The sequence below is a fragment of the Phoca vitulina genome, unplaced genomic scaffold (genome assembly GCF_004348235.1).
Source record: "Phoca vitulina isolate PV1807 unplaced genomic scaffold, GSC_HSeal_1.0 scaffold20, whole genome shotgun sequence".
NCBI classification, from domain to species: Eukaryota; Metazoa; Chordata; class Mammalia; order Carnivora; family Phocidae; genus Phoca; species Phoca vitulina.
In genome coordinates, this window is record NW_022589723.1 from 40462775 (window position 1) to 40486046 (window position 23272).

Below are 23272 nucleotides of genomic sequence, written 5' to 3' on the forward strand. Positions count from 1 at the left end.
ATGCCCAGTTAGAATATACCTTCCCTCAGCATATGCCAGCCTTCCCAGAGGGTACAGAACTATATGTAGGAGGGTAATTGATAAGTGTTATTTTTGTTAAGTTATACAAAAGCTTGGGATATATATATACACACACACATATATATATATTTCTAGATAAAAAGTTTCTCTAAAAAATTAATTTCTCTTTATCTTAATGCTTAAATACTTTTACATTTAATTCTTCAATGCATTCTTCAAGACTAACTCACATTCTCGTAGGACTTTCAGCTCCATGGATAATGGTAATTCACAGAACTCTCAGAAGGTCCGCTAGATAATTTTGCTCCTTATTGGAAGGCCTTGCAGTGGACACCCCAAAATCTTTTGAGTTTCCATTTGAAACGCATGGTACTCAACCACTTTTATTTTTTTGGAGAAAGTGTTTGTGTGACTTTGGATTCTCACACTATTGTAGGTTGCTTTTTTCTTATTCCTTGTTACCTAGCTGAACGCAGTTAATTCATTGCCACTATAGCTTGTCACCCATTGGAGAGGTTTGCCATGCTTTTTGGCAAGGCCCATTTAAGCAGTTTTCTCTCTCTGAAGACAAATCAGTTAAAATTAAAGATCATCTCAGCTGAGCTAGAGTTGTTTCTTGCAGATCAAAGAAAGATGAGGAGAGGAAAAGCAAAATCCTTGAACGTACACAGTCTATCTCAGCAAACATGTTTGTGCTTGGGAACGGACGTGTTGGTGACCTCTTTTCTATGAATGGTATGTGAATGAATCAATGGAATTCTCCATGGTAGCAGAGATTGAGGGTCTTTTTGTAGTTTGACCAGATTTGGTCTTTGGGAACATTTAATAACATTTCAAATATATCTTGATTTATTTGCTTTCTAGTTGAGTTTTTGACATGTCTATTTTCTGGGGCCAGGGAGAGTTGGCAATGTGATTTTTAAAAGGATTTATTTATTTCAACAAATAAGTATGCAAGAGTATTGACATTCCAAAAACCACTAAGGCATAAAATGTTATTGTTATAAATTCATACTGCACAGTAGAGTTAAAAATGCATTCAGAATGTCAGCAAAGGGAAAGATTTTGTTTTCCGGTAACTTTAAAATGCAGCAAATGAGCCCTGTATACCATAACCCTAATTAAACATAGTTTGTAATGTAAATAAGGGCTTGAAATAGCAAGATTTCGGGTGGTTGGATGATTGAATTCCATACTCTATAAGAAGCAAGAATTTATTTTTTTTAAATTAAAAAATTTTTTTTTCAAATTTTTATTAAAATTCTAGTTAGTTGACATACACTGCAATGTTGGTTTCAGGAGCAGAATTCAGTGATTCATCTGTTACATACAACACCCAGTGCTCATCATATCAAGTGCCCTCCTTAATACCTATCACCCATCTAGCCCATCCCTTACCCACCTCCCTCCCTCACCCCTCAGTTTGTTCTCTATCTTTAAGAGTCTTTTATGTTCTTTTCCCCTTTCTCTTTTTTCTTTTTTTTTCTCCCTCCCTATGTTCATCTGTTTTGTTTCTTAAATTCTACATATGAGTGAAATCATAAGGTGTTTGTCTTTATCTGACTGACTTATTCGTTTAGCATCATACACTCTAGCTCCATCCACGTCGTTGCAAATGGCAACGTAACGTAATATAGCTTGAAATCCGGAATCATGATGCCTCTAGTTTTGTTTTTCTTTTCAAGATTGCTTTGGCTATTCGGGGTCTTTGTGGTTCCATACAAATTTTAGGATTGTTTGTTCTAGCCCTGTGAAAAAGGCTGGTGGTATTTTGATAGGGATTGCATTAAATGTGTAGATTGGTTGGGGTAGTGTAGACATTTTAACAATGTATGTTCTTCTAATCCATGAGCATGGAATGCTTTTCCATTTCTTTGTGTCCTCTTCAATTTCTTTCGTAAGTGTTCTACAGTTTTCAGAGTACAGATCTTTTATTTCTTTGGTTAGTTTTATTCCTAGGTATCTTAGTATTTTTGGTGCGATTGCAGATGGGATCGATTCCTTGATTTCTTTTTCTGCTGCTTCATTATTGGTGTATAGAAATGCAACAGAATTCTGTACGTTGACTTTATATCCTGTGACTTTGCTGAATTCATGTATTCTAGCAATTTTTTGGTGGAGTCTTTCAGGTTTTTTACATAGAGTATCATATCATCTACAAATAGTGAAAGTTTGACTTCTTACTTGGCGAATTGAATGCCTTTTATTTCTTTTGGTTATCTGTGTTAAATAGTAATGGTGAGAGTTCCTAACCATAGGGGAAAGAAAGGCTCTCAGTTTTCCCCATTAAGGATGATATTAGCTGTGGGTCTTTTGTATATGGCCATTATGATGTTGAGGTATGTTTCATCTGTCCCTACTTTGTTGAGGATTTTTACCAAGAATGGATGCTGTATTTTGTCAAATGCTTTTTCTGCAGCTATTGAGAGCATCGTATGGTTCTTATCCTTTTATTAATGTGGTGTATCACATTGATTGATTTGCAAATACCAAACCAGCCCTGAAGCCTAGGAATAAATCCCACTTGATCATGGTGAATCATACTTTTAATGTACTATTGAATTCAATTTGCTAGTATCTTGTTGAGAATTTTTGCATCCATGTTCATCAGGGATATTGGCCTGTAATTCTCCTTTTTAGTTTTAGAATCAAGGTAATGCTAGCCTTGTAGAATGAGCTTGGAAGTTTTCCTTCCATTTCTATTTTTGGAACAGTTTGAGAAGAATAGGTATTAACTCTTCTTTAAATGTCTAGTAGATTTCCCCTGGGAAGCCATCTGGCCCTGGACTTTTGTTTGTTGGGAGATTTTTGATTACTGTTTCAATTTCTTTGCTGGTTATTAGGTCTGTTCAAATTGTCTATTTCTTCTTGTTTCAGTTTTGGTAACTTGTATGTTTCTATGAATTTATCTGTTTCTCCCAAATTGCACAGTGGCATATAATTTTTCATAATATTCTCTTATAACTTTTTATTTCTGTGGTGTTGGTTGTGATCTCTCTGCTTTCATTCGTGATTATATTTATTTGGGCCTTTCTCTTTTCTTTTTGTTAAGTCTGGCTAGGTGTTTATCAATTTTATTAATTCTTTCAAAGAACCAGCTCTTAGTTTTGTTGATCTGTTCTACTGTTTTGTTGTTGTTGTTGTTTCTATATTGTTTATTTCTGTTCTCATCTTTATTATTTCTCTTCTGCTGGCTTTAGGCTTTATTTGCTGTTCCTTTTCCAGCTCCTTTAGGTGCAAGGTAAGGTTGTGTATTTGAGACTTTCTTGCTTCTTGAGGTAGGCCTGTATTGCAATATACTCCCCTCTTAAAACTGCTTTTGTTGCATCCCGTAAGTTTTGTATTGTCATGTTTTCATTTTCATTTGCTTCCATGTACCTTTTTATTTCATCTTTAATTTCCTGGTTTTAACCCATTCATTCTTTAGTAGGATATTCTTTAACCTCCACATATTTGTGGTCTTTCCAGGTTTTTTCTTGTGGTTGACTTCAAGTTTCATAGCGTTGTGGTCTGAAAATATGTATGGTATGATCTCAGTCTTTTTGTACTTGTTGAAGGCTGATTTGTGACCCCGTATGTGGGTCTCTAGAATAGAGAATGTTCCATGTGCACTCAAGAAGAATGTATATTCTGCTTTAGGATGAAATGTTCTGAGTATATCTGTTAAGTCCATCTGGTCCATTGTTTCCTTGTTGATTTTCTTTTTAGATAATCTATCCAGTACTGTCAGTGGGGTGTTAAAGTTCCCTACTATTATTGTATTATTACCAATGAGTTCCTTTATGTTTGTTATTAATTGTTTTATATATTTGGGTGCTCCTGTATTCGGGGCATAAATATTTACAATTGTTAGGTCTTCCTGATGGATAGACCCCTTAATCATGATATAATGCCCTTTATCTCTTGTTACAGTGTTTGGTTTAAAATTTATTTTGTCTGATATAAGTATGGCTACTCTGGCTTTCTTTTGCCATCCATTAACATGATAAATAGTTCTCCATCCTTTCACTTTCAATCTGCAGATGTCTTTAGGTCTAAAATGAGTCTCCTGTACACAGCATATAGATGGGTCTTTTTTTTTTTTAATCCATTCTGATACCCTGTGTCTTTTGATTGGAGCATTTAATCCATTTACGTTCAGAGTAGTTATTGAAAAATATGGATTTAATGCCATTGTGTTACCTGTAAAGTTGGTGTTTCTGGTGATGTTTTCTGTTCCTTTGTAATTTTTGTTGCTTTTGGTCTCCCCCGCCCATCAAAGAGTCCCCCTTAATATTTCTTGTAGGGCTGGTTAAAAACGAAGTCTTCCTTTGTGATCCATTCCCTTTGTTTCCCTCTTCTTTTAGTTCCATTATTTTACATAATTTTATCTTGTATGTCACTGATTCATTCCTCTGTTTCGTCCATCCTCATTGTTATGCCATCCGTTTGGGTTTGCATCCCAGTTATAGCATTTTTAATTTTGGCTTGACTAGTTTTTAGCTCTTCTATCTCTGCAGTAAGGAATTCTCTAGTGTCATATGCTTTTTTCAAGTGCAGCTAGTATCCTAAAAATTGTTTTAAAACCTAGTTCAGACATCTTATTTATATCTCTATTGATTAAATCCATGGACATTATTTCTTTCTGGTCTTTCTTTTGGGGTGAATGCCTCCATTTTGTCATTTTGGAAGTTAAAAAAAAAGCAAAATAAAGATTTAAAAACTTTTAAAAAATAACGAAGCTAGATGTGTTTTGGTCTGCTTGTTAAGAGAAGCTTGATAGAAGAAAGAAAAAAAGAATATTAAAAATTAAAAAATAATAATAAGGGGCGCCTAGGTGGCTCAGTCGGGTAAGCGGCTGCCTTCGGCTCAGGTCATGATCCCAGGGTCCTGGGATCGAGCCCCATGTCGGGCTCCCCGCTCATCGGGGAGTCTGCTTCTCCCGCTCCCTCTGCCTCTCTGCCTACTTGTGTTCTCTCTCTCTGTCAGATAAATAAATAAAATCTTAAAAAAAATAAAAAAAATTGGTCTTTCTGTATCCAAAAAAACCAAAACCAAAACCAACCGACCAACCAACCAACCAACCAAAAAAACCCAAGGGAAACTAGATCCTGTTTCCCCTAGAGCTGAAGCTTTGGAGCACTCTATGATCAGTAGACTTGGTGCTGGCAGGAGATTTGTTCTGGTCTTCTGGGGGAGAGGCCTGTTGCTCTCATTCTCCTGTGGACTTGCCCTAGTGGAGATGCACCCGCAGTACTCAGGGGGTTGGGGCTTGGTGTAGCGGCTCTGTTCTCCCCTTGGTGACACTGTTTAGCTCACTGGGGTCGTTCAGTGCTGGTGGGAGAGGGGTGAAAATGGCTTCTGTCTGCTTTCTTGTCCCTGGATTAGGAAAGTCAGGCCCACCACTCTTCAGGAAGCCCTCATAGATGCTCAAATAACCACCCCTCCTTTATCCTTGGCTTCTGTCAGATCACCACCTTCATTCTGTCCTTGACTGAGCTGTCCGCCTGCCAGGCGGTATAGCACTCCTGTGTTTTAGCTCAGGCATGGCTGTTTCAGAACCCCATATTTCAGGGACCCCCACAGGGCAGCCCTGTGCTGATCCTTTGAGGGAGGGTCTTGCTGCACTATGGCTGGTGCCAGCTTGTCCCAGAATACAGTTGCGCCACTGTGCAGCCTTTTGGAGTTTATGATAAATCACAACACGCAGCCGGTGTCAGGGTTTGCTGCCCTCAGCTGGTGTCTTTATTCCAATACTGGTGAACAGGGCAGCTCAGTTGTGCCTGCAGGGTCCTTTGCTCAGTGAGAGGCCATATCATCTCTACCATATGCACTCCAAGCAGGGGAACCACTTCTCCCTGTGTGACCCATGGGATTCTCAGACTGTGCTGCCCACTACTGGGGCTCCACCCATCTTCCCCACTGGAGCACTGGGGCATACGACCCTGACTGTGATGCTGACCTCCAAAACTTAAGACTCCGCGCTCCACTGTTTATAAAAAACTGGCGGTATTGAAACCCTCTCCTTTTTCCCAGTCAGTGGTTTTGAGGAACAGTTTTCTTGTGCAGTCCCCTGAATGTGTTTTCATTCCCCGCTGCCCCCCACTCTTTCTCCTTCTCGTTCTCTCTGGGTACTCCCTGCGAGATCAGAGCTCCCTCCCCTAAGTAGCACCCCTGGCTCTTTTCTCCCAGGAATCAACTCTCCGCAGTTCCTACCTTCCACGGGTTGTCTTTTCTCTTTGTAGACGTGCAGCTTTGCCTTCTAAGACTTCTGATCGAATTCAGAAGCAAGAATTTCTGTGGACCATTTCATTTAGCCTTTGCTAATGACTTACATTTGTCCATGTATGTCAAAGAAAGGGAGATCATCTTTTAATAGTTTGCTGAAGAAATGAGATACTTCATAAAACACTTTTGTGGCTGACCTTTTCACAAGTGAAATAGGATCTACAAATTGCCTCATTTTTATGAGAATATGTACAGTATTGCTATACAGTGTAGTCCTTAGAAGCTTATAGTTTTAGGAAATAAGACAGGCAGGCAAATTTTTCTTTTTAAACTCCTATGTCAAATTATAGGCTAGTTGTTTGGTATAATGGGGAGAAGAGGTCACCCTTGGTCTCAACTTGTCCAACCATAGCATTGATGTGTTAGAGGACATATACCATGCACAGTCCTGACGTGTGCAAGCTCAGCAAGTTTTATTAGGTCAAGTAAAGGAGTTGGGCTCTAAGATGATGTTTGAATCAGCAAGTGATACAGTAGATGTGAGGTGATCACGAGGTTAAAGAGTTATAAATAATAGTATTTGTTAAAAATGCGGTTTCTTTAAAATAAAAGGTACAAAATAACTCATGTACCAATGTCTTTTGAAAAAAACTCTTTTCACGTGGCTCCATCTTTGTGAAGGATGCCTGTGTTTTTCAAAATTAAAATTGTATTTGTGGTATACAGTATCCTTATTGCATCAGGGTTCCTGTATCAGAAACACTTAAAATTTTTCATTATGCTGATTAAACATTAATATTCAATTCAGAAAACCAGGAGAAACGGAAATGTTGGTCCTCATGATATCCTCTGAGATGTAGATGGATTGAAAATATTTCTAGAAAGAGGCTGTTCGTGGTAAGGAAAGATGTCATTTGGCTATAAGGCCTTCTTTTAGGAGAGAGGAGGTATTTTGTAGGGGCACAATATGAGGAGGAGATTTTTCGCAGGGAAGTTGTATTCTGAAATAGTAAGCACCATTTACATGAGAAGGAGATTGGAGAAAGGTCAACTTTTTCCCCTTAGTTTTCCTTTTCTTCCCCATTTTCACTTTTAATCCTCATTTAGCCAAATTTTTACTTGTTCATCAGACATTGGTTTGTGTGCCTTATGAGTTAGCTGTGTAGTAATTTTTTACATATCAATTCATTTATGGTCAGTTTTTTGGGAAGAGAGATATTTGAGATAACTGCCTTTTTAAAATCAGCAGTAAATTTTCTTTTCTTCTCTGTTATAGGTGCTAACAAAACATGAGGAAAGGTTCTTTTTCAGTACTTTTCTTTTAGTAGAACTCTCATTTATTTTTATTATCCTATTATCCCTATCTCTCCTGTTATCCTATCATCCTATCTGTCCTGATTGAATTTTTTATTTTTTCTTTTGTTTATAATGACCATGGATCTTGGTTCTCATCTTTGATTCTCTGTCATGAATGCTTATATCCCATTTAGAGCTTCTTTATAGAAGATTCTAAAGGTATAAAAGCTGGATTCTCTTATTTGATTTCCCCCCTTCTCAGCATTTGACTACTTCTGCATCTAAATGTTTAGTAATTTTTATCATTTATATCAAAGTGTGTTCAATGAAGATAGAGTTTTGCGACAGCCCATAAGCTGATGGCCACATCCTTGATTTCCCAAATCAGGGTCAGAAATATAGTTACTAAGTTATATTGTTTTCCTTAGACATTCAGATGGTTATATCCATTGGGATACTGAACTTCATGACGTCTTAACTTCATCCATTTAGAACAGCTAATATACCATGGAGCTTCATTACTAAATTGGCTTGCTCTAATCCACTGAGACCAGCTGTTCAGGCAGTGGGGTATAGCAGCCAGCGCAGTGTATGGAGTAGTAGTTTGAATGTTTACTCTTCCACTTCCTCACTGACATTGGCTAGATTATTTCTAGCATGAATTCACAGTCAGTAAGGTAGGGATGATGTTACCTGCCTGGTAAGGTGGTTGTGAAAATTAACCATCTAGGTAAAAAAGCTTGCATTCTGTCTGGTATAATATATAGATAATAAATGGTAGTGACTGTTGCTATTACTTACCTATTTGTGAACATTTTCTGTTTAAACTCAGATAATAGTACTAATAGCCAAGGTAATTTACATGGTTGTTTCAAATTAGGATTAGTGACACTTTCAAAGCTTTTGTTAAAATATGTTATGGTCTTTATTTTTCTCTTGTTTCTAATTTCTTGTCTCTTGTTTCTAACTACAAAAAAAACATCAGGCCTGGCCTTCCTTGATTTGTTCTAAATAAACACATGATGCTTCTTGTTTAAGATTTTGTCACCTTCTAAAATTTTTCATTAGCACAGTGTGTAGTACAACATTGTTTTACTAAAAATTGATGTTAGATTAATGGGACAGTCTTGAAATTAGATAATTAAGCTTCTTTTCTTTTTTTGAAGATGTTGCTATTATTGTTCCCTTTGTGGTTGGTTTTAATATTTTCATCATATAGCTCTCTGAAACTCTCTATAGCAAGCATGATTGAAGCATGACTTTTCTAACAGAAAGTGAATAGCCTAAAATGATTAGTATATCACCATTTATAAGTTCAAAATTCTGCGTATTCATCCTTCTTTCCCTTATCCTTCTCGATTTTTTTTTTTAAGATTTTATTTACTTATTTGGGAGAGTGACAGAGCATGAATGGAGGGTAGGGGCAATGGGAGAGGGACAAGCAGATGCCCCGCTGAGCACTGAGCATGACGCAGGGCTCAATCCCAAGACCCCGAGATCATGACCTGACTCGAATTCAGACACTTAACCAACTGAACCACCCAGGTGCCCCATCCTTCTGGATTTTTAAAAGATTCTGTCACTACCTTAGTAGTGCTCTGTTCTGTGTAACTTGATTTTGTGTGATGTATATGTATGTGATGTATATTTTATTGATGACTTTCAATAAAAGTGATGTATATTTTATTGATGTGATGTATATTTTATTGATGACTTTCAAAATAATTATCATGCACTATTGAATATTTAATCATTAAGTTATAAAAATGATAACTCAAAATCTGATTTTACATACTTAATAAATTCCTATGAGTAGAAAATTCTCTGTGGTTTTCTATTTATAATTAATATACCAAGTAAAACTAATTAGAAGTATCTGAAGCCCCTAGCAAAACCTGTAATTAGACATATGATTCATAATTAACTGACTCTTTTCATTCTTACCTTTTCCTCTGTTTGAATTAATTATTTGTGTTCTTCCTTAGTGATACCTGTCCAAGACACTGACTGTAGTTCAGTGGTCACTGTTGGTGGCATTCTTAAATTCTTTGGTTTTTATAGGAACTTTGTTTTAATCTTCATTTAATAACATAAAAAATACTTGAATCTTATGCTGTGTAAGTGATCACATTGGAGATTTTGGCCCACATTATCAAATTATGCATTTATTTTATCAGAGGCTAAAGGCAAGAAAATAGAAATAGGCAATAGGCAGACTTGTTTACTTTTCCTACCTTGTACTTAAGGACCTAGATTTTTTTGCCAGTCTGATTATTGTTTTTATATAGTTTTGATGGTATACCCACTGGCCTTGGATCATTGAATAGGATTGGTATTCATTATTTTGACAAAGAATTAATAGTACATTATAGATCTGCTATAAGTTAGGTAATATTCTAGGCTTTGGGCATAAAGAGGCAGGGGTGATTATTCAGTATTTAACATTCACTACAACACAGGCACCGACCAATCAAGATGGCCATAGCACTGGATTCAGGGTCTTGAAGGACCCCTCCATCTTTTATACTGTATCGGGCTTTGATGCTTTTGTTGCTGAATTTTGGTGGTGGTGGTAAGACTGGGCCATGGAGTTCAGGGCAGTGACTTCTTACTAGATATTATTTTACAAGTATTTTAGTATTTCATCCATTAAGGCTGTGCTAGTGTGTACCAGCTGAATATTAACTCTGCCAAGAGGTGTTCAGTTCTTTGACTGTAAGAGTCAGAGTTAACCCAGTTTGAGAAGTACTTGATGGATGTATGTAGAAGGTACGTAGGGAAAGGATTGCACAAACCTTTTTTGGGAAAGCCAGTTAGTGAGCAGATTTTCACCGTAGTCAGATTGAGGAGGGGGTTCCTACCAAGCTGAGGGGAAAATATCATGTGCAAAGACATAGGAGCCTGAGAGAGCATTGCGGATTCAGAGATTAACAAGTAGGAGAGAAGGAAGATGATGATGTTTTTCTCTGACCCTGCTTTTTAAGCTGAATAAATATCTATTAAGATCACATTTGTATCTTTGAAATTGCTCCATTTTTGGTAGAGAACTGCTAGACTGCTTAGTTTCTTCTACTATATCTGAAGTATTTTAGGCATTAGGTAAGAAGGGAGAATAGGAATTTGTTATAGTTCGGGGCTGTACTAAACATGGATAGAGCAAGAGTGCAATTAAAACCTCTCTCTCGATTCACTGAGAGGCTTCTAATGAGCAAACACAAATTCAAACAGATTGAGGATGGTAGTTCTTTTAATGACATAAAACTGTTGCCTATGAGGCTTTTTGGCTGGCATTATGGAACTAATTTTGCTTAATGGCTATGGAGGCCTACAAATTCAGATGTGCAGAAAATGCAGTAAATTACTGGCCTGTCAGATTCCTGTTGCCTGTCATCTTTTATCTCAATAGCAGCTTTTGTTTCCAGACTGTCAGGAGCAAGTATGGGGACCCCTTCAAGGTTGTATTTGTATATGCTTGAATAATTCAATTCAGAGCCGTCTAAATATAGCAAATTGACAACAGTGAAATGATGTATCTTCTTATACTTGTGTAATTTAGGGACTACATGTATGGATCTCTCTTCTAATTTCTGAGAGCTCTTGAACTATGTCAAGTATTTATAGTGGTGTAAGTTCTGCTTTTATTGCCAGAGTTGATGACTCACACCTTTGAAATATAATGAAGTCACATGGACAGCAGAGAAAATATTTTCTCTGTGACTATTCAACTCAGTGAATGATTTGAAAGCATCCACTGTGTGCCAGGAATTGTGTGGAATACAAAGATGAAAGAAAACTGGCATTTTTCTGGGTATCAAATTACGTGATTTTCTCCTTCAAGCTATGTTTGGTAAAAATGACTGTCTTGATGGGGGTGTGTTGTGTGTGTGTGTGTGTGTGTGTGTGTGTAGTGTTACAACAAAGGGTGCAATAAAGGTTTGACTTTTTTTGTGAGCAGTTTGCTTCAAAGATGGTTTTGAAATGTGGTTTAAGTTTTTGGATGGCTTCATTTTTACATTTTCAATTAATGTTATTTTCTCTCTACTTTCTGTTACTCTGTATAATTAGAAAGGAGGAGTATTTTAAGTGAAATGTATATTTTATCCCAATATTAATTCAACAAGCATTTAGAGAGCATTTACTAGGCCCTAGGCATGGAGTGAACGGAATAGCAAAGGTTGCTATTCATAGAATAAAATTACTCAGTAAAAAGGAAAACAAAATAATCAAAAAGTAGTAACTTCCAGCCCTTTTGGTGTGGTTAATTTTATGAAAATAAAATTCAGATTCAGCCTTAAATGCACAGAATTTATATTTGGTTTTACAGAGTTTTGCTGTTGTTCACAAAAGTTATCTGAAAACTTAAGCAAGGCATGGACTGTCTCCTTTGAGTACTGATTACCTTAACCAGCATATTTCCATCTATGGATTTTGGTAACCTATTCCATATCATGGGTGGCCCAGCTACCTTAGCATCAAAGGACATTCTTTGCTGTTAATTAGCTAGAGGCAAATCTAGGGAAACAAAAAGACGGTGAGAATCCTTTCCATCACACATTGTCCCTTTTGTACCTTTATTAATTCCACTTCCTGGAATATCACCTTGTCCTCTCTCTGTCCTTTAGCATCTTTTTTTTTTTTTTTTTGAGTTTGGAGTCTTGTGGACATTTGTCTATCTAGCTGCCAGAAGTTAGGCGTTTCTAGATGTAGGCTTTGTTTTATTTTATAGGATTTGATCTCCTAGGCAACTCTCTTATTATATTCACAATTCCCCACATTGCCTAGTTTTAAGGTACTTGCAAATGTAAAACCATTGCTGTAGGATAGGTATTTAGCTTTTACAATTTAAATTTACATCCAATTTCTTATATAAGCAAGTGCTTGCTCCCTGCACCATTATGATCTTGCTCTGTGGTCTAAATGTTTTTTTTTTTTTTTTTAATTGTGGTAAAATATATGTAACATAGAATTTACCATCTTAGACATTTTAAAGTGCACAGATCATTGGGGTTATGTGGTAATCACAATGTTGTGCAACCAATCTCAAAAACTTTTTTTTATGTCTATTAACATCTTATTCAGAGGCTTTCCCAAAGGCTTAATGTGAACATTTCCCTCAGAGGTTACATTTTACCAGAAATTTCCAGTTACAACTTCGGGGATATTTATCTTTTACATTTTTGTGTGTATATCTGAACTGTGTTTCTTATTGGATTGTCTTTCTGAAGGTGTCATGTTTGTTGAATTGGGCATAATGGATGGTAGGAATTTGCATTAGTAGAGAAGGGAGGAGCTGCCCACGGGAGAAACTGCATAAACCTAGGTCTTCAGGACCAAAATAACAAGATACTTTTTCAGGAATGTTATGTAGATTCATTTGCTTATTTTGCTTACATGAAGAGAGTAGAAGGAGATGAAGCTGAGAAAGTAGGAAATGACCCTTGATGCTGAGCTAGTCAAATATGAAGATTATCTGTGTCTCACTCTGGTCAATTGATTATTCTCAGGTAGAAGGGGCTCAGTGGAGAGTTGGAGGAGAGTGCACTTAACTCTTACTGCACCTTTCTTTTATTCTCAAATTACCCCAATAAAGGAAAGGGGCCAGTGTTGTGATAGGATGTAAAGCACATTGAATTCAGGAGACAGTAGACCTGGAAGATTGTCATTTCTGGGCTTTAAGTTACCTTCTTTGTAACATGATGGGGAGGAAAGATGGTCTTAGCTGCCTTCCAGTTCTAATATACTGTGACACCGTGGCACACTTTAAGTCTCTGGGTTAGAACCACCACTAAGACCGGTTTCACCCATTTATGAATTGTTTAGTTCAGAGGGCAGCAAACTTTTTCTGTAAAGGGCGAGATAGTAAATATTTTAAGTTTTGTGACTACCGTCTCTGTTGCATTTTATTTTCTGTTTTTTCACAACTTTTTAAAAATGTAAAAGCCATTCTTTTTTTTTTTTAATTTTTTTATTGTTATGTTAATCCCCATACATTACATCATTAGTTTTAGATGTAGTGTTCCATGATTCATTGTTTGTGCATAACACCCAGTGCTCCATGCAGAACGTGCCCTCTTTAATACCCATCACCAGGCTAACCCATCCTCCCACCCCCCTCCCCTCTAGAACCCTCAGTTTGTTTTTCAGAGTCCATCGTCTCTCATGGTTCGTCTACCCCTCCGATTTCCCCCGCTTCATTCTTCCCCTCCTGCTATCTTCTTCTTTTTTTTTTTTTCTTAACATATATTGCATTATTTGTTTCATAGGTACAGATCTGAGATTCAACAGTCTTGCACAATTCACAGCGTGTAAAAGCCATTCTTAGCTCAAGGGCCAGACAAAAACAGGCATGGGCTGGATTTGGTCTCCAGGCTGTAGGTTGACCCTTAATTTAGTTGATTGGGGGCAGTTATTACTTAAGATTTCTAGAATTTAGAAATCAAGACCAGCTTGGTGATAGTGTTTTCCATCTATTTTTATGGACTTTTTATATGTTATATTTTCTAAGGGTCAGGAAGGTAGTATGTATTAAGAATTCTCCATTCTTTTTCTTACAGTCTAAATAATCTTGTGGTTCAGATTATGTCCTTTATTTCTTTTTTTTCCACCGTGCAATATTTATTTAAATTGCAAACTTTTCAGCACAGAGGAAGTCACCAAATCTGTCATCGCATGGGGTACAACACAAACTATGTCCTTTATTTCTAAGTGCCTTGAAAACTCTATAATATCTTAGATATTTTACTCATCTTTATTGTCTGTATTCTGATTAACACACATATATTTCCTGTGTTATATCCTTAATGTCTAAGGCTATTTTACTCATATTTACTAGCTATTCTCTGATAAACACACATTGTTCTAGTACTCTTAATGGTTATTAGTATAAATAATGTAATTTATTTGTATCTTATTTCAAACTATGAACAGTTTAATGCATTTTAGATACAACATATAAGTTCAAACATCAGACCTGAGAAAGCAACATATTATACAATTGTAACTAAACATAGTGATTTAATCTCTGTGCCGGTTGCTTGAAAATCATTTCTGGATTAGACTCTCCTATATGTTCTTGCAAGTGTTTATCTCAGATCTTTTTATCATGAGAAGTTAGTGCCTTTTTTGATTTTTATTTTTGATTTGATTTGATTTTTTAGGGAGGTAGAGGGAGAGAGAGAGAATCTTAAGCAGGCTCCATGTGCAGCATGGTGGGGCTTGATCTCACGACCCTGAGATCATGACCTGAGCCAAAATCAAGAATCAGATGCTTAACTGATTGAGCCACCCAGAGGCCCCTAGTTTTTTATTTTTAACTCCAGTCCCCACTGTCTTGAACTGCCATGCTTATTGCTAAAACAAGTATTTTCTGTGTTATATCCTTTCTTGTTGAATAAAACTTGTTAGTTATATGCCTCAGTTATTTTTATTTGACTAACCTAATACTTTTTGTTCTCTTTGCTTATTAGTACTTTGTCTTCATTGTCACATTTATTTCTTTGTGTTTCACTTATATTTTTCTACAATTTCTTAGTTGAAGTTTTAGACACTTTAGCCATTTTTATAGTTGTGAAAAACCTTTAATCCTTTAACTAAATGCTCAAAATTCATAAAATTTTTAATGATGCATATAATGATGCATATGATATAAACACCTTCATATAATTCAGAATATATGAATTCAAAACACCGGATACATGTTTATGTTGTAGATGATACATGTTCAGTAGTAGAAATTTTAAGCTTATTTTCAGAAAGATTGGGTCAACAAATAATCACTAATGTAAATAGTTCTTAAAAGTAATTGTGACCTACCTGTTATTTGCCAATGTAAGGATTATTAAAAAACGGTGTGGTTTGTAGATTGTTGGTGCTTTTACTGGCTACAGTGACCACTTGAAAGCAGATCTAGCTGAACCATGGGGAAACAGACCCAGTGCAGAAGCATACCTCTGCTATGTAGGATGCTGTTTGGACATGGAGGCATGCAATAAATACTGAAAGAATAAATTAATAAAACCTCAGACTCATTCTAGGATCAAGCTCTGGTTCTCAATAAAATGCTGTTAAACATAAAGTTTCTTTAAGCCTCTTTGCAGTCAATTCTTTCACATGACCTTCAGCTCCTGTAACAACTGATCTGCCTTCTGTCACTATAGATTATACATATACAGAAAAATTGAGCAAACAGTACATAGAGTTCCCGTATATGCCCCTCACACAGTTTCCCCTATCAATCCTTAAGCATTTTTGATATTTAATTTTAATTATTTCTTATTCTGATTTATTAACTAATCATTTGGACATTTAGTTTGTTATTTCCATTTCTTTGCAGTCATAAATGGGCTATGATCTAGGTCTTTGGATTTTTTATTATTTAGGACAGATTTCTGGAAGAGAAGTTACTAGGTCAGAGGGTTTGAACTTTTTACGGCTCTTGTGTATTGCTTTCTAAAGAGTTTACCAATTTATACTACCACGAGCAGTGTGCAAAGATGCCCATTGTGTTGCATTATTCTATTATTGTAATATTTATTATATTACATTGTCATTTGTAGCTGTCAGTATAATTTAGAATATGCTGTAGTAACAAAGACTCCCCCAAATCTCATGGTTTAATGCAACAAATTTTATTTTTTACAACAAAGCTCATGTTAATGTCAAACACATATCAGCAGGTGGTATTCTCTCTTTGGAGTTATTTAGTGTATCAGCCTGATCAAAGCTGCTTTGGTTACTTGTTTCCATAATTACTGTAGTCGGTAGGTCTTCCAGTTGTGTACTGGTTCCTAAAGCTTATTCCTGCTGATGTTTCATATCATGTTTACGTACGTCTTAGTGACTAAAGCAAGTCATGTAGCCACACCTAAGTTGAAACAAGGGCAGTGAAGTGCAATCCTACTGTGAGTCTGGGAAGGAGAACTGGGACAGCACTAATGACTAGCATCTTACTTAAACAACTCTAATTTCACTGATAGAAGATGATATCTCATTTTAATTAGATTTTCTTTGCCATTGTAGGTAAACATTTTCATAGATAAACATTTTCATAGTTTTTTAGCCAGTTTTATTTAACCTTTCCTTTTACTTAAGCTTTATAAACATATACTGTTGTTTTCCAGATTTTTGAATTCTGTTTTTTTGTTTGTTTGTTTGTTTTTGGTGAGAATGGGCAGTCATGATGGTGGGATTATTATAGGGAGTACAGACTTTTAGAAAATGCCTTTTCTTTTGAAACTTGAACTGGTGAAAGAAAAGTATCTTTCTTGGATTGATCTTCCCCTCATTCTCCCCCCCCCATTAGTATAGTATATGTTTTGTTAAGTTTAATTAAAGGCAATAGAGGGACACCTGGGTGGCTCAGTTGGTTAAGCATCTGCCTTCGGCTCAGGTCATGATCCTTGGGTCCTGGGATCAAGTCCCACATCAGGCTCCTTGCTCAGCGGGGAGCCTGCTTCTCCCTCTGCCTGCTGCTTCCCCTGCTTGTGCTCTCTCTCTCTATGACAAATAAATAAAATCTTAAAAAAAAAAAAAGGCAATAGAGAGTCTGGCAGAATTAAGATTCTTGACATTCTATAGATCTGTAAAACACAACTTGAACACAAAAGTTCAGTGAGTAAATGATCAAGTTAGGGTTCTACTGAAAAAATTAAGTTCCCTACTCAGATTTACTTATATTGACCATGTCTTCTTCTTTTTCTTTTTCCTCTTCTTCTTCTTCTTCTTTTTTTTTTTTAATTCAGGTATCTGCCTGAACTGGAACTTACGCTGTAAACATTTCTTTGTGGATTCATCTAAAAACCTGAGGTGAGATATTTTTTGAATTCTTTTGCCTTATAAAATATATTTTATAATGAGAAAGAATTATTTTTGAAAAATTTAAGGCAGTGCCAGCTGTCTTTTCCTCTGAGACTTTAATAGGTAAATATTATTTATTATAAAGCTACATATATAGCATGCTTACTTTTAGTTTGGTAGGACATTTGATTGAAGGAAATGAAGCTGGTTCTAGCGATTATAGTAGTTTTGAGTGAATTTTTCCATTGTAATTCCAAAGGAATTTTTCTTTTATACTCAAAGATAGAGTTCACACTGCTGCTCTGACACACATTTGAGAATGATATTGACATTCTAATCTGATATTCCTGAAGACAGATCCTTAATTTGTTAAGTCATAGATTTCAGCAACTGGTAACTATTTTAGTAAGTCAGTTATTAGGAGTTTTCTTCACTCTATTCTCCTGGACTTGATTATTTTCTGTAGTTACCTCTGTTCGGGGGGCTTATAAAATAAGAACATATCCTTTAATATGTTAGTAGTTGGTTTTTATAGAAAGAAAGTTTCCATAATAGCATTTTACTCTAAAGATAGGCTCATAGCCCTTTCTCTTTTCTGACATGTCTGGGCTCCAGTTCTCTTCATCTTTTAATTTTTTAAGCAACCAGTCTGTCATCTGGTCTTTCCACCTCGAATCCAGCTACTCTCTAAGCCATTCTTGTCACAGTCATGAGATTGCTTTTCTAAAAGATGAATGTTGTCATGTCAGTCCAAAACTCAGAATCCTTCAATGCTTTTACATTGCTTAAAGGATATTTTACAAACTCCTTTACAGAGCAGTAGAATCTCTTTACCCAGTTTTCCATCTCACTAGTGCTCTAGGAATGTTATGAACTAACATTTTTTAAAAAACAGCTTTATTGAGAAATACCTTACATACCTTAAAATTTACCCATTTATTTAAAGTGTACAATTCAATGGTTTTTTTAATTGTAGTTATGGAGTTGTACAGCTGTCACCACAATCTAATTTTAGAATATTTTCATCACTGCAGGGGTGCCTGGGTGGCTCAGTCAGTTGGGCATCCAGCTCTTGATCTCCGCTTGGGTCTTGATCTCGGGGTGTTGGGTTCAGGCCCCGTGTTGGGATCTGTGCTGGGTGTGGAGCTTACTTAAAAAAAAAAAAAATTAAAAAAAAAAATAGAATAGTTTCATCACTCCAAAGAGATTTTGGCATGTGTTAGCAGTTACCACTCATTCCTCCCTCCACTCAGTTCCTGTCAGGTACTAATCTACTTTCTGTCTCTATAGATCTGCCTATTCTGGATATTTCATATAAATGAAATTGTACAATATGCAGTCTTTTGTGACTTATTTTTTCTACTTAGCATAAAGTTATCAAGGTTTATCCATGTTTTTGCATGATCAGTACTTCGTTCCTTTTCATGACTGAATAACATTCCATTTTGAGTGTCAGGTCAGGTGACCTGGCGATAGAGAGACCTGAACTTCCAGGTGTCAGTGTAGCTAATTAAAAACAGTGATCCAGCATAAAAGTAACAGTTGAGCCTTTATTCACTTACTAAGATAGTATAAGCAAGAGGTTAAACCTCAGAAAGTGCAGTTGTCCCACTCAGGTGGATCAGTACAGAGTGGGAGGTGGATCGTTTCACTGCAGTTTTATGGACCCAGGTCTGGTTCAAAAGTGAGGTAGAAGGGCTTGGGATCAAAAAGCACGGAGTCAGAGTAGATAAAAAGTATCTTCAGTGTTTCCTCCCTGATGAGAGGGCCTCAGCAGAGGTGCATGAGGAAAGGCCTCAGCTCAAGGCCACAGATAGACTTCTGAATGAGGTCTAGGGCCTGGGCTGGGAATGTAGCTATGCTTAAGAACATGCTCAGCCAGGGGAGCCTGAGTTCCTGACTACAGCTCTCTTCAGAGACTGCAGTGTACTGGCTGTGTACCCAGTCTGAGGTGGGTAGGACGGCTTTCCCATGTGAGGCCTGCCAGGTAAAGTCTTTGTAATTGCTTATAGTCAGGCTGGAAAATTACACACAGATTTTAAGTTTTTGGTCAGGAGCCAGACTCTTCAATACACACACACACACCCACACACACACACCCATATTTTGCTTATCCATTCATCAATTGGTGGACATTTGGGTTGTTTCTGCATTCCTCCCTCCCCTCCCCCCACACACATTTTGGCTATTCTAAGCTTTTTGCTATGAACTTGTGTGTGTAAGTTTTTGTGTGCATATGGTTTCATGTCTTTTAGGTGTATACCTAAAAGTGTAATTTGCTGGGTCATTTGGTAGCTCCACGTTTAACAATTTGTGGAACTGCCAAATGGTTTTCCAAAGAGACCGTATCATTTTACATTTCCACCAGCAATGTGTGGGGATTCCAGGTTTTCCATATCCTCACCTACATTTGTTACTATCTTTTTTTTTTTTTTTAAGTTATAGCCATTCTAGTGAATGGGAAGTTGTATTTCATTGTGGTTTTGATTTCTATTTCCCTAGTGAGTAATGGTGTTGAATATCTTTTCATGTGCTTATTGGCCACTTATATATCTTTTTTGAATCCTTTGCCCATTTAAAAATTATATTACCCTTTTATTGTAAGAGTTTTTTAGGTATTCTGGATACAAGTCACTTATAAAATACATGATTTACAAATATTTTCTCCCAAACTGTGAGTTGTCTTTTTACTTTCTTGATACTGTCTTTGAAGCACAAATTGTTTTTAATTTTATCTATTTTTCTTTTGTTGTTTGTGCTTTGGGTGTTATATCTAAGAAACCATTGCCTGACTCAAGTTCATGAAGATTTACTCATATTTTCTTCTAAGTATGAGCTCTTAAATTTAGGTCTGTGATTCATCTTGAGTTAACTTTTGGGGGGGGTGGTGGAGGGAGAGGGAGAGAGAGAGAATCCCAAGCAGACTCCATGCCCAGCGTGAAGCCTGATGTAGGGCTCAAGTCTCATGACCTGATACCATGACCTGAGCTGAAGTCGAGTCAGATGCTTAACCAACTGAGACACCCAGGTGCCCCTTTTTTGAGTTAATTTTTGTGTATGGTTTTAGGTAGAGGTTCAGCTTCATGCTTTTGCATTCAGATATCCAGTTGTCACAGACCATTGAATTATCTTGGCACCCTCGAAGAATATCAGTTGACCGTAAATGTAAGGTTTTGTTTCTGGACTTTCAATTCTATTCCAATAATTTATACATCTCTCCTTATGCCAGGAAGTTTTGAAATCATAAAATGTGAGTTCTCCAACTTTGTGCTTCCTATTCAAGATTGTTTTGGCTCTTCTGGATCCCTTGCATTTCCATATGAATTTTAGGATCAGCTTGTCAGTTTCTACCAAGAAAATCCAGCTGGGATTTTGATGGGGATTGTGTTGAATTTGTATTATGAATCTGTAAATCAGGTTGGAGATTTTATAATAGTATATTCTCCAATCTGTGAACATGGAGGTCTTTCCATTTATTTATGTGTTCTTTAATTTCTTTCAATGATGTTTTATAGTTTTTAGTGTATGTCTCCTACTTTTGCTAAATTTGTTCTTAAGCCCTTTATTTTTTGGATACTATTGTAAGTGAAATTGTTTTCTTTCATTTTTGGATTGTTCATTGCTGGTGTATGGAAATATAATTGATTTTTGTATCATGCAAACTCACAGAACTATTAGCTCAATTAGTAGTTCTAAGTTGTTAATATATTAGTGAGAATTTTTTATATATAAAATTATGTCATCTATAAATGGTGATAGTTTTATTTCTTCCTTTCCAATCTGGATGCCTTTTATGTCTTTTTCTTACTTAAGCATCCTAGCTAAAACCTTCATTACAATGTTAAATAGAAGTGATGCGAATAGACATCCTTGTCTTGTTCCTGATCTTAGGGGGAAAGCTCTCAGTCTTTCAGCATTACCTGTGGGTTTTTTTTATAACTGTCCTTTATCAGGTTGAGGAAATTTCCTTTTATTCCTAGTTTGTTGACTGTTTTTGCCATGAAGGAGTTAACATTTATTGAGACTTCTATGTATGCCAGGCCCTGTGCTCAGTGCTTTATATATAGTATCTAATTTTCATTATAGTCCTGTGAGATAGAGACTGTTATTTTATCTTCATTCAGCTGGTAAGTGGTAGAATCAGATTACTGTTTTCAAAACTTGTGTGCTCAACCATTATCCATTAAATTCCCTGTACAAACTATGTTGATTTATACATGTGCTTTGTCCATGTTGGTTTCCTCCTCCTTAAAATGCATCCTCCCTCTCTTTCCCCATTACAAACCTACCATAGTACTTTGTACCTGTCACTATCATAGTACTTTTTCCCTGTGTTGTGATTGTTTGCATGTATTTCTCTCATTTTAGAATCTGTGCTTGAAGTCAGGGACTTTGTCATATTTATTTTTGAATTTCCAGTACGTAATAGAGAGACAGGAAAGAGATAAGTCACAGAAGCCAAGGGATTAGAGTTTCAGGAGGGTGGAAGCAGCCAGCAGTGTCAGGTACTGCAGAGAGATGAAGTAAAATAAGGGTCACAAAATGCCTATAGGTTTCATCTTTTAGTGATTTCAGCAAGAGTATTTTTTTTAGTAGCAGTGGGGACTGAAGCAAGATTGTGGTAGGTTGATCAGTGAATGGGAGATGAAGAGACTGCCTCAAGTAGAGACTGTCCCCACTGTTGTGAGAGTTTAACTGTGAAGGGGAAGAATGAGTTTAGGGTCCTACATAGAAGGGAATGTAAGGTACTTTTTTTAAAAAGGGAGGGGCTTGAACGTGCATATATACAGAGGTGGTAGGAGAAAGGACAAGTTAAGAGCAAGCTTGTGGAAGTAGAGAGAGGACTAAAAGGGGGAATAGGCTTTCCTGTAGAGACAGGAGATTGCCTCAGAACACAAGATTTGCCTGGAGTGGCCTCTTTCTTCTGAGGGAAGGAAGTACCCATGGATGTAGTCAGAGGTAAATATGTGGGTGTGAATTTGGAAATATAGGGTGTTCCCTCATTTCTCTGGAGTAGAAAACAAAGTTGTTGGCTTTGGGTTATTGTGGTTGTTGATGTTCTGCAAGTAGGCAACAGGGGTGAGATGTGGAGTTTGAGGGTAGTGATGAAGGTTTAGAATATCTGCTGTAAGGCGTGGGAGAGATTGCTTACCAGAAACATAAATGTTGTTTGAGGGCCTCTTTCTCCTCTGTCTTCATGGAAATTACCAAAACAAGTATATGGTCAGAAATAATCCAGATGGTACAAAAGGATTTACAGTGAAAAGTAAGTCTTCCCTTCACTTTTGATCCCCTGTTGCTATTTTCAGAAGGAAGCACCGTTTACAGTTTATTTACTTTCAGATTGTTTTTGCAGATATAAATATATATGGAATTTATTTTAATCCATGAGAACTTACTGTTTTACTTCTTTTTCTTTTCTTTTTTTTTTTTTTTTAAGATTTTATTTATTTATTTGACAGAGAGAGACAAAGCAAGAGAAGGAACACAAGCAGGGGGAGTGGGAGAGGGAGAAGCAGGCTCCCCGCTGAGCAGGGAGCCCGATGCGGGGCTCGACCCTGGGATCATGACCTGAGCCGAAGGCAGACGCTTAACGACTGAGCCACCCAGGTGCCCCTACTTCTTGCTTTTTCAGTGTACTTCTGTATCTTGTAGATCTTTCCATATACTTAGATCTACTTCATTCATGTTTACAGCTGCAGAATATTTTGTATATGAATATTGTATCAATTATGTAACCTGCATTTCAATGGATTGCAGTGTTTACTCCCGTAAAAGTCATGTTGAATGAATAAATTCTACCTTTAAAAAGTAGAAAATCATTATAATACCTTAATTCTTTGCCTTAATTTTGGATTTATTCTGTACATACACACATTGAACAAGCTGATAATATGTATATACCAAAACTGAATTGTCTTTAAAATATAAAGATATCTTAAATATTCAGGGA

At 36.6% G+C, this 23272-nt stretch overlaps 1 protein-coding gene across 9 annotated transcripts in view; it reads left to right on the top strand.

Annotated features, from left to right (window-relative positions):
• Positions 1 to 23272, top strand: part of PEAK1 (pseudopodium enriched atypical kinase 1) — a 329039-nt gene that overhangs the window by 31346 nt on the left and 274421 nt on the right. For 7 of the 9 annotated variants that reach the window (XM_032417496.1, XM_032417497.1, XM_032417489.1 and 4 more), the window contains one exon: positions 17265 to 17328. The exons of 1 other annotated variant lie outside the window; for it this stretch is intronic. The gene's annotated coding sequence lies outside the window, so the exon portion shown is untranslated. Of the gene's footprint in view, positions 1 to 643; positions 757 to 17264; positions 17329 to 23272 lie in introns of all 9 variants that reach the window. One more of the 9 variants, XM_032417490.1, reaches the window with a different exon arrangement.